This window comes from Geotrypetes seraphini, chromosome 4 (genome assembly GCF_902459505.1).
Source record: "Geotrypetes seraphini chromosome 4, aGeoSer1.1, whole genome shotgun sequence".
Taxonomy (NCBI): domain Eukaryota; kingdom Metazoa; phylum Chordata; class Amphibia; order Gymnophiona; family Dermophiidae; genus Geotrypetes; species Geotrypetes seraphini.
The window spans coordinates 130,993,665-131,005,394 of NC_047087.1; the positions used below are offsets into that span (position 1 = coordinate 130,993,665).

General features: G+C 42.2%; 1 non-coding gene across 1 annotated transcript; it reads right to left on the minus strand.

Moving 5' to 3' along the window:
• Nucleotides 1-11,392: 11,392 nt before the first annotated feature.
• Nucleotides 11,393-11,497, minus strand: LOC117360171. Its single transcript, XR_004539379.1, has one exon. It is a non-coding gene; the product is annotated as a U6 spliceosomal RNA (small nuclear RNA).
• Nucleotides 11,498-11,730: the final 233 nt, after the last annotated feature.

Below are 11,730 nucleotides of genomic sequence, written 5' to 3' on the forward strand. Positions count from 1 at the left end.
TCCCTTACAGAATCTGTGCTGGCTTGTCCGCAGTAGGCCATTTTTCTCGATGTGCTCGCAAATGCTGTCCTTGATTATTGCTTCCACCATCTTCCCTATAACTGAAGTCAGGCTCACCGGCCTGTAGTTCCCGGGGTCACCTCTCGATCCCTTCTTAAAGATAGGTGTGACATTCGCCAGTTTCCAGTCCTCTGGTACCTCTCCAGTTGTCAAGGATAGGTTGCAAACATGCTGGATTGCGCCCGCTATTTCCTGTCTTAGTTCCTTTAGAACCCTTGGGTGGATCCCGTCCGGTCCCGGAGATTTGCCGCTTTTCAACCTGTCAATCTGTTTGAGGACATCCTCCCGACTTACCTCTATATGCCCCAATTTTTCGGCCTGCTCCCCACTCATGAGATCCTCTGAGTCCGGTATATTGGACGTGTCCTCGCTCGTGAAGACCGACGAGAAGAACGTGTTCAACCTCTCAGCTACCTCTTTATCCTCCTTAATCACTCCCTTCCTATCCCCATCATCCAATGGCCCCACCTCCTCTCTCACAGGTTTCTTCCCCTTTACGTAACTGAAGAATGCCTTGAAGTTTTTTGCCTCCCTGGCCAGCCCCTGCTCGTATTTCCCTTTTGCTTTTCTAACCTCTCGGTGGCATTCCTTTTGGCATATCCTGTGCTCCTGGTGATTTTCTTCCGTTGGGTCCCTCTTCCATTTCCAGAAGGACACTTTCTTTTCACTGATTGCCCTCTTTACTTCAGGTGTCATCCAAACCGGGTCTTTTGGCCGCTTGTTCTTGCGGCCTTTCCTGAAACTGGGGATGTACAGTTTTTGCGCTTCCTGCAGTGTGTCCCTAAGGAGGGTCCAGGCGCTCCCTGCAGTCTCCATCTTAATGCCATTCCTGAGCTTCCTCCCCACCATTTTCCTCATAGCAACATAGTTCCCTTTCCTGAAGTTGAGCGCAGTTGATGCGGTCCTCCCCACTATGGGTGACCCCCTTTCTAATGTGAATCTGATCACGTTGTGATCACTGTTGCCTAGTGTTCCTCCCACTTCTACTCCTCTTGCAGGCCCCCCTAATCCGTTAAGGATGAGGTCAAGAGTAGCACCCCCTCGCGTCAGTTCCTTGACTAGTTGCTCCATGAAACAGTCCCTCACAGCTTCTACGAATCCTGCTTCCCTCGTGGAGTTGGAGTGACCCGTACTCCAGTCTATCCCCAGGTAGTTGAAGTCCCCCATCACTGTTACACTTCCAGTCCTGCATTCCTGTCTCAATTCTGCTTCCAAGTCGTGTCCTATTGTTTCTGACGCACCAGGCGGGCGATAATACAGCCCCAGCTTTATGTCTGCACTCAATTGGGGAAGTAGAGCACCACACAAGAAGGGCAGTTTCCAAACTTCTCCTATCCACCAGGAAAGAGGGTTTTCAGGAGGCCAGCCAGCAAGGAAAGAAAGCCTGATTCCAGGGAGGTACAGTAACTATCCAATTAAGCCTTGGGGTGAAGGGCTAGAAGTTTATTATGATGAAGAAAACTGTTCAGAAAAGCTCCCAAGCACTCAGAGAGGGGGATGGGAGGTAAAGCAGGAAGTGGATGACTTAATGGAAACCTCCAGTCTCAGGGATACAGAATGGGACATGTACAGTGAAGCTGACCCAGAAGAAAGTATGTTGGAGGAGGACATGGACATATGATTGAGCGGTGTGTGGCTGTTTTCTTCCTCCCAGTAATGAGACAAGTCTCTGCCAAAGAAACCAGAGCTAGAGTAAGGCTGCAGGTAGTGGTAAGGCAGCAGTGCCTAATTAAGACAGTGGTTCTTTAAACCTCATTTCACCAAGTCCCCAAAGGTCTAAAGCTAAAGGACGATAGGGGGCATATTGGGTGGGTCTGAAGACCTTGGTAAAGGGAGATTTGCTCCACACAGCCTGCAAGGCAGGGCTGTGTGCGTCCTTAAAAGGGGACAAAGTGTTGGAGAGGGAAACAGAGGCAGAGAAAACATTGTTTTTTTTTCTCTGACTGGAACGACATTTGAAAGGAGGGCTGGCACCTGCAGTGCTCAGCCGTGCTGTCAAGAACTGTGGCTAATAGAAGCCAGCTACCCTGAAAAGGGAGAATATTGGACATTGAAAGGACTGAAAAGCATATTTGATTTTGATTTATCCTTTTTGTGGACAAGGACTGTCCAGTCCCTGGACTGAGGCACAGAGAAAGTGCACTGGACTTAAGTGATAAGGAACTGCATAATCAATGCCTAGGAGAAGCAATTGTTTATTTTGGGACTTTTTTCTTTTGCCTTAATAAACCCGGTTAAGTTTTGGTTAAGAAATCCAGTGTCTGGGTTTTCCTTCCATCCATCATATAAAAGGCGCACAAATAAATCTTACCTGCGATCCAAGCCGGGTCTGCCCACTCACCAGGGGTCTGGCCTGACCACAACATGAATACAGGATGTCTGGTGCAGTACATGGAGAGACCCCCCCAGGAAAGAGACTTGGGAGTACTGGTCGACAAGTCAATGAAGCCGTCTGTGCAATGCTCGGCGGCGAAAAGGGCGAACAGAATGCTAGGAATGATTAAGAAAGGAATCACAAACAGATCGGAGAAGGTTATCATGCCGCTGTACCGGGCCATGATACTTCCTCACCTGGATATGTCAGTAGCAGGCGGGCGGGTGGCTTCAGGTAGCAGCAGTTTTCTTGAATTTAAGACATCACAAATGTGGCCATAGGCACGGGACACAGACATACACAAAACATATACAACAGCTGCCTCCAAAATCACCATAGAACTCCTCCCCCCCCAAAAAAAAGAAAAAGACTGCTGAACTTCTGCCATAACAAAAGAGGCTTCAGCTACAACTGGAAAGTTTTTGTTTATTTGGGGTGTTTTTTGCCCTTGCCTCTTGTTTGAAGCATTGGTGATCACAACTCTGCACTCTACTGAGCCTGTGTACAAGAGCTGTGTCTACTGCTAAGCTCTTGTGCACAGGCACCAGTTATGTTCCTCCCCCTTTTACTGCCTATACTCAACAGAAACAGGGGGTCTAGACAGCTTTTCAAAATCCAGCACTTTGTCCAGGTTTTGAAAAGCTTTCCTTTGGGTAGTAGGGCATCCGCGCATGCGTGAATACAACGCGATGACGTCACGTGCACGTGATGTCATTGCATCGTATCCACAAATGCACAAATGTCCTGCCCGACAAGAGCAGGCAGTGAGGGGTGGGGCTGGGGCGGGACTGGGGTGGGACGGGCAGGGATGGGTGGGACTAGGCTTGCCTGGGGGGGCAGGTCTAGGGGGGTCCAGATTTTCCAGATGGAAAATCTGGTATCCCTATATAATAATTTGCATGCTGTTTGTGTTGAGCATTGCCCTTAGTATCCTGGGATGGATCCCGTCTGGTCCCATCGCTTTGTCCACCAGTAGGGTTTTGGTGGGCTCACAATTTCTACTATAAATGTAGTGGTTAGATTGGCTTATGGGCTTGGGACTTCCTCTCTATAGTTCCCTAGCCCATCCACTTGGCCAGTGTTTCTGAGCTCAATCCTGAAGTACCCCCTTGCCAATCTCATTTTCAGGATGTCCACAATGAATATGCATAAACTTGATTTGCATACACTGCCTCCATTATATGCATGAAGCAAAGTCATTAATTGGGTCTCCTGACGAAGAGAGCAAAATGTGGTCTGCGATGGGACCCTTCCACTTATAAAAGTCAAGAAAAATAAGATAAGTCAATTTAGTTGAACCACAAGTTGAGTCAATTTATTATTTTGAATTTTTTCTAACAAGCAATACAAATGCAGTGATTGGGCTGTGGGTTCTCCTATAGGGCTAACACCCTGGGGGAATTTCACATTTCTGAGCATATGACATACATAAAAAGGACATTTTTTATTTAGTATGCTGCATTAGTATATTGACTTGATAAATCTTAACCAATTTTTAGTGTAGTCCTTATTCACTTCTCTCTAAATCACTAACTATACTCTGTACTCTTTTTAAATCTCTAATATTGTAAAGCTATATGGTGCCTGTTTAAATATTGCGGCCCCATATACACTGTAAAGAGATTATTGGTCTAGTACTAACATATACTTCATAATATATGTATATGTATATATATATTAATTCTTTATTTTTTCATTTGTATGGACCTTCGGATATCAACTGGACCATGAATAATGCCCAGCAATCTCTTGTCTTCATCAGTCCACTTTATTGTTTATTTACTCAAAACTCTAAAATTCATTTAGTTTCATACTTATTCTTAATTTCATATTCCATAACTATTTCTTCATTGTATTTCATTTTAGTTTCCTTCGTTTCCTTACTTAATGTCTTTTTCTTCTAATTTAATCTTATTAGCTACTTAGCTTCGAGGTTAGCTCTCAAATGTTCATCAATGCCACCTCTCCCGACATGCATGTTTCAAACAATGTTTTTCTTCAGGGTCGAGGGGAACTGCAAAACATACAAAACTTTTAAAATCCAACTCTCTTCTCAGTTTTTGCTTTTTTTTTTTTAATTCATTCAAACCTTGCAAACACTGGTGACCTCTCAAATGTAAACACATTATACTCTGCTTAACATTGTGCAAGCACTTTATCTAAAAGTTGCTACTTAGAGGGTTTGTTTCAACACACCTAATTCAAGCCCAACCTTTTCAGATATAGTTTAGTTCAGATATAAGATTTACAGTATTAGAGATTTAAAAAGAGTACAGAGAATAGTTAGTGATTTAGAGAGAAGTGCATTAGTATATTGAGCACACAGATTTTTTTCAGTATATACTGTGGATTTTGCATGTCTCGTATAAGCATTTACTACCCTGTTTAATATATTTTGACTTAGAGTGGGATATAGGCCTGGGTCTCCCTCTCTATGGTTCACTACAATGCCCACCAGGTTACTCCAGACATCTGCTTGGTGCTCTACTAGGCTTTCACTTACCAAGTGCTGCTGATCTAGAGACAGGTATGCACTGTTTCATTCAGATCTTTGTGGGGTGGGAAGGGATCAGTGACCACTAGGAGAGTGGGTGTATATGTGTGGGGTCTTTACTTAATCCCTCCCATGGTCATCTAGTCAGCTTGCGTACCTTTTTGGCACATAGACGCTTTTAAAACAGATCTAGTTCTGGATGTCTAAGTTGCATCCTGGATATCTCGGGAAAGGTTTGATTATCACCGCAAGATGTCCAAGTGCTAAGCATGCCGAAAGCCCATAAATAGAATGAATAGAATGCCTCCAACATGCCTCCTTGAACTTTGGTTGCTTAATGGACAAGAAGCCTAGCAAGATGCCCATAAAGTCAGTTTTGAAAATCAGAACCTGGACGTTTTTGTAAGAAAAATGTCTAAGTGCCAGTTTGTGCATTTTTGGATGCTTTTGTGTTATGAAAATGAGCCCCTATGTCTGCACTAGAAGTAAAGATCTTTCCTGTCTTATCCCTGATGCAAGTAATTATGTTTAATTTTATTAGGATGAGTAAGACACACTAGTAACCTGCCTGTTTTATTTCCCCATTGGTGCAGATTATACTTCTGAAAATTATTTTGCTCTGCATTATAGTAAAATCACCCATTCAATTTGTCTTTCACCTCCTTAACCCAAGTTTTCAATTCAGGAGTGAGTTGTGCAATGTGACAAGATCTAAGGGGTTGGAGTTGTATAGTTAATAGCAGTATTTGCCCTTCTTTTCATGACTGCTAAGTTAGGTCACATATGACAGCCCTTGCTGCTTCCCACAATGTCACTGGTGTGATTAAATCGTATGTACTCTTTCCATTTATGTATTAGATATTTATGGAAAGTGCTATCTCAGTACAGGCTAGGTGACATGTCATATCCTGTCACTACTGAGAGCAATAAATTGCAATGTTAAAGTGACCAGGGGGTGATCTGATATAATGGGTTATTTTATGTCTGCCTGTCCTAACTTTGGGAACAATGATTCTGAGATTACCATATAGTCCAACCTGGAGTATAGTACATAGGGATTAGAATAAAAAGTACCCCCCCCCAGTTTACTTAATAGACATCGCGCCAGCGTTATGGGGGGGGTTGGGGGGTTGTAACCCTCCACATTTTACTGTAAACTGAACTTTTTCCCTAAAAATAGGGAAAAAGTGAAGTTTTGAGTAAAATGTGGGGGGTTACAACCCCCCACAACGCCCCCCACGTCCCCCGTCGGAGCACTAAAAACAGTAATTTAGAGCAGCGTGGCAGTGCGCGCTGCGCTCAATTGTCTGGGCGCGCCTTTGTCCCGGCGCGCTTTTGACCTGACACCGCTAGTCTGCCCCTTCCTTCTTCAGTTAAGAGAGGAGCTTCATTCTCTTAATGGGTGAGTGAATACCATCTACATTCAAAGTTAATGCTTTCAAACTAGCCATTGTCAAACATTAATAGGAGAAAAATGACATGTATAGGGAATGTCTAATACAGAGGGACTGCATGGGCCTCCCAGCATGACCTGCCTCCCAATTGTTTTCTATACCAACTTGAAGGCTCTTCCGGAGGCTGTTATAGGGGAAAACACCCTCTAGGGATTCAAGACAAAGTTAGACAAGTTCCTGCTGAACCAGAACGTACTCAGGTAAGGCTAGTCTCAGTTAGGGCACTGGTATTTGACCTAAGGGCTGACGCGGGAGCAAACTGCTGGGCACGATGGACCACTGGTCTGACCCAGCAGCAGCACTTCTTATGTTCAATCAAAGAGCATTGTAGTAACAAACCTAGATACCTGTGCGGTGCCATCCTTATAGTTAAAAGAGTATAGATCAGTGAGCAATACAGTATTTATTCCTTCTACTCAAACAGCATATTTCAAACATAAACAAAGTAGCCTTCCCCAAATACAAACAAACCCCTCTTCCCCCCCCCCCCCCAACCTTTCAGTCTATCCAATTTCCCATTGTCCAACTCTGGGGCCAAATATAGAGTAAAACGCATGACCATAGGAAATTGTATATCCTTCTAAATATAATAAAGCAAAAGTAATGAAATATAGGGAGCCAACAAAATCCTAAGAAGCTGAGTTCAAGTTCAATTTATTTAATATATCGCAAATATAAAACCAGGATTAAAATCTAAGCAGTTTACAAATTCATATAAAAGGAGGGTTAAGAAATAAACTAATACCAATACAAGGACAAAAACAACCAATATCAAATAAGAATAAGAGAGAATGAGAGGTTCATTACAATAAAATATGAGGTGTGGAAAAGATATAAAACATCAGGCTAGGGAGTAAAAGGAATCCCTATTTATCTTGGTTTATTTTATTTATTTATATCTGCTCTCTCAGATTCTGAATAAAAGGCCTGCAAGAAGTAATAAGCTTTCAGTTGTGCCTTGAATCTTGAAAGCAAATTTTCATCATGGATTTAGTGTGGTAAGGAGTTATCAGAAAAGCTGCTGCTTGCTCCATGGTGCAGCCCTCGAACAGCATCTGCTCATGTGATGAGATCCCAATTGTTAGAGCTAGGTCTCTCGCAACTCCTCTAGTCCAGATGCCAAGTTTAAGGGACGTCACAGGTTCTCTATCAAGCTTTTAATGTCAACCCCATTGATGGAGCTATGTTGTAGTTTTCCTACCACACAGAAAACAGTACTTCTAGCAGTTCTCGTTAAGACTTGCCTCTCATAAAGTACATCTTGAGTTCCCAGCAGCATCAGTGAGTCCTAAACAGATAGCATTCTGTGCAGTAATACCTCCCACTCATGTTCCATATGGAGCATCAACTATATGCATAGAAATGGGTAGTTTTACCTAAAATTGTTTACAGCGAATCGTTATATGCCATAACAAAAATAATGAATACTCGTATAACTGTCCAAATTAGCAGAAGAAATATCATAAAAGCATTGAAGACTTGAAGCGCACACAGATGATAGAAGTTGAGCAGCTCAATGGTCATAGAGAACACATCCTCTTGGCAAATTTAGAGAGCTATGAAGAGACCTTGCTTAAAAAAAGGCACAAGCAGACGTATTGTCTTCCACCAAAGTTCAACTGCTATGCGGATGGAGCGTAGCAGTTGGGAACTGACCAAGCAGGCCTCTCTGGGTGTCAAAACACAGACATACTTAGCACAGTGTGCATTGCTGATATGTTAAAGTCAAAAATGTAAAAGTGTTGAACTGTTCTTAATAAAGATATAATTAGGATTCCACATTTTAAAGACCTCTTATTGGTTGGGGGCATCCATCCTGCAGTGTCCCACTCCATTGTCAGCCAAATCACATGGAGGTCCTTGTATGACCCATTTCAGCTCAATAATTGTATCCATATACAATATTTTGTTGGTGTGCAGTATGCACGCGTGTGGTGGGCACAGGAGAGAAAACTTGTTTTCCTCTTGATATGTTTGCTATAAAGCGAAAGCCATCTCTTATTGGCAATGTGCTATCTCAGTACAGGCTGGGTGAGACTTGCAAGGAAAAGTCCTGACATAACAATGGATTATTGTCTTTAACTGTAGTGATTGTTGTTGCCTATCTTTATAGTCAATATCAGCTCATTCTCAGTGTACTGAGAAATTTCGTTATTATGGATCTTGGTATCTGGTTACTCTCAGTCCACTTTCCCAGGTAATGTACTCTATTTGGAGGTGTGGGAGGGTGTTGCTAAGGCCCAGAGCACTAGGAAGCCACATCTCTAGAGTTCTTCACAAGTCCTGATCTTTGATGGTCTCTGGTTGCTCTCAGTCCGCTTTCCCAGGTAATGCACACACTCTGTTTGGCGGTGCGAGAGGGTGTTGCAAAGGTCCAGAGCACTAGGAAGCCACATCTTTAGAGTTCTTCACAAGTCCTGATCTTTGATGGAGCCGGGTAAGCCTTTCTGTCTCAGGTTATTGCATCTATTGTGGTTCTTCTGATTTTCCAGATGGTCCAACAATGATTTATTAGTGCTTTCAAGGCTGTGAATGCATTCCTCATAATTAGCAGATTGATATTCTTATTACGCTATATTGTCCTCTGCTCTTTGGATCCTGTTTGACTGGAGCTCAAAGCTGCCTTTAACTTCCTCAGTAGCAGTGTGGATTTTGGCTAACTTGTCATCCATCACTGCAGGTAGATTTTTCGTTAACTCTTATACTGCTGCCTCATGCAGCATGAAGATTGGGCCTGCTGGCTCATCTACCATCTTGCTCTACTGCAGCTTGTCTGATGGTTTTGTAGTCATTTCCCATAGACGTGTCATCAAATGAGTGCAAATAACTGCAGCTGAAGTGGTTATATCTGATCAGTGGGTTTTAGCAGGTCTTAGGTCACTTGAACAGAATGAAAAGGTATTAAAAGTGTGCCCTGGAGCTGGGTGTCAGGGCATCCGTTCAACTTGCAGGCATCTCATGACTCCTTTCCCCCTATCTCCTTGTAATGATTTCATAAGCTTTTTATCAATGGTAATAGAGTTAGACAGTCCTTCCCCATGCCTTTTGTTCTAATGCATGGGTCTGTGATTTAATCATTTATCTAGGATTTTGATTTTTGGTATGATGCACTCATACTTAGGGCTCCTTTTACAAAGATGCACTACGGGTTTTATCGCACGCACCGGATTAGCGCGCACTATAGTGCGTGCTAGCCAAAAATCTACCGCCTGCTCAAAAGGAGGCGGTAGCAGCTAGTGCATGTGGCATTTTAGCGTGCACTATTCCACATGTTAAGGCCCTAGCGTGCCTTTGTAAAAGGAGCCCTTAGTTTTATTTAATATTGGTTTTATGTACTGTATGTTTATCTTAGATTTGTTGGACCCTTGATGCAGGCATATTGCTGAAACACTGTCGTGTCGGGTCATTGGATTGCAATAAACTTTGATCTGCTTTTCCTTAGCTGTGCCTGCTTTTTCATTTATTTATTTATTCATTCATTCAATTATTTAGCTCGTCCTCCCAAAGGAGCCCAGAACGGGTTATAAAATACATCCACAATATAATCGAGACAGGACAGAGATGACATAATTTATAATATAGACATGACAATAAAATATATACACTAAGTAGCATCTGGTGAGATTAGGTGGCGTAGATGCGTTGACTCTGAATGGCATTTCTGGGTGCATGTCCTTAAGGTGCTGGGTTTGTAAAGAGGAAGGTTTTCACGGCCTTCCTGAAGTTCCAAGTCCATCTAGTGTTCTAACAGATGAGGGGGGATGGTGTGCCATAGTTTGGGAATGAAATGTGAGTAGGAGCATTTGCGGGCTGTTTCAGTTTTGAGGGAGCACCTGGGAGGTATGGTTAGTCGTTTTTCTCCTTGGGACTTCAGTGGTTGCTGTGGGAAGTAGATTTGTAGTTTAGTTTTCATATAGTATGGAATTGTTTCATGGAAGGTTTTGAAAGCGAGGACCAGGGCCTTGAAGGTGCAGCGCTTTTGAATGGGCAGCCAGTGCATGGAAGCTAGCAGAGGTAACGTGGTCACGGATGTCTAGATTTTTCAGGAGGCGGATTGCAGCATTTTTCACCCTTTGGAGGCACCCTTTTGTTCACATTCTTGATCTGAGGAGTTTGGTCCTACTCTAAGTAGGTGACATCTTATCCCTGATCTAGGCTGTGAAAACTGTAAAGCTATTTAAAGCTATTCTGAATGATGTTTTAGATTCTTTTATTTAAAATTTTTCCATTTGTAATTTTTATCTTTTCATTACTTTTATTACTTTTTTAGGGCTGAATTTCGATTAACATTTGTAATTGCAATTAATTACATGATTAAAGGTATGTTATTTATTTATTTTACCTCTGCAGCTCCTTGTGACTCTGAGCAATGGAGGGTTAAGTAACTTGCCCAGAGTAACAAAGAGATGTAGTAAGAAGAAAAAAAAAACAACCAACATACCTTTAATCATGCAATTAATTGCAATACATTTTTTTTTATCAAAATGTAGCCCTATCCTGAAGCAGTTTGTGTGTCAAAATATAGAAGAAAACATCTTGATACCTAAACACAATATCAGATGCTTAAAAATAAAGAAAAAATATATATTTATGAGATTTGGAAGATTGAAAAATCTGCTTGAGAACGGATTTGGTTTGAAGCAGATGAATACTTTTCACTGACACCTTTTTACTGGTAATGGAATGGTCTTTTCAAAGCAACTGGGGTAATAGGCTTGTTATTAGAGCATATTATAAACACTTTTAAGAGCCTCAACATGGTAGGTGCATGGAAATATATGAACACACTCTGGCACAATAACATTTTCATGGAAATACAGTGATATTGGTATTTATGCTAGTTAGAAATGTGTTTGAACATACTGTAGACATTATACAGGAAAATTTGTTTAGAACAGGTCTGGGGCTCCATGTTTATTTTCCTTTTAAAGCATTACAAACACTGTGTTATACTATTTGAATACAAGGTTCGTGTTATAAAAGTATTGTTCTAATCAAGTTTTTTTTTTCTTCAGTATGGAACACTTGACGAATTTGCATGTCATCTTTGTGCAAGGGCCATGCTAATCTTCTCTGTATCATTCCAATTTTAGTATATTTTAACTCAGTTTTAATCCCTAGTGACACAGCAGCATGATAACCTTCTCTGATCTGTTCGTGATCCCCTTCTTTATCATTCCTAGCATTCTGTTTGCCCTTTTTGCTGCCGCCGCACATTGCATGAACGGCTTCATCGACTTGTCGATCAGAACTCCCAAGTCCCTTTCCTGGGAGGTCTCTCCAAGTATCGCCCCGGACATCCTGTATTCGTGCATGAGATTTTTGTTACCGACATGCATCACTGCTGT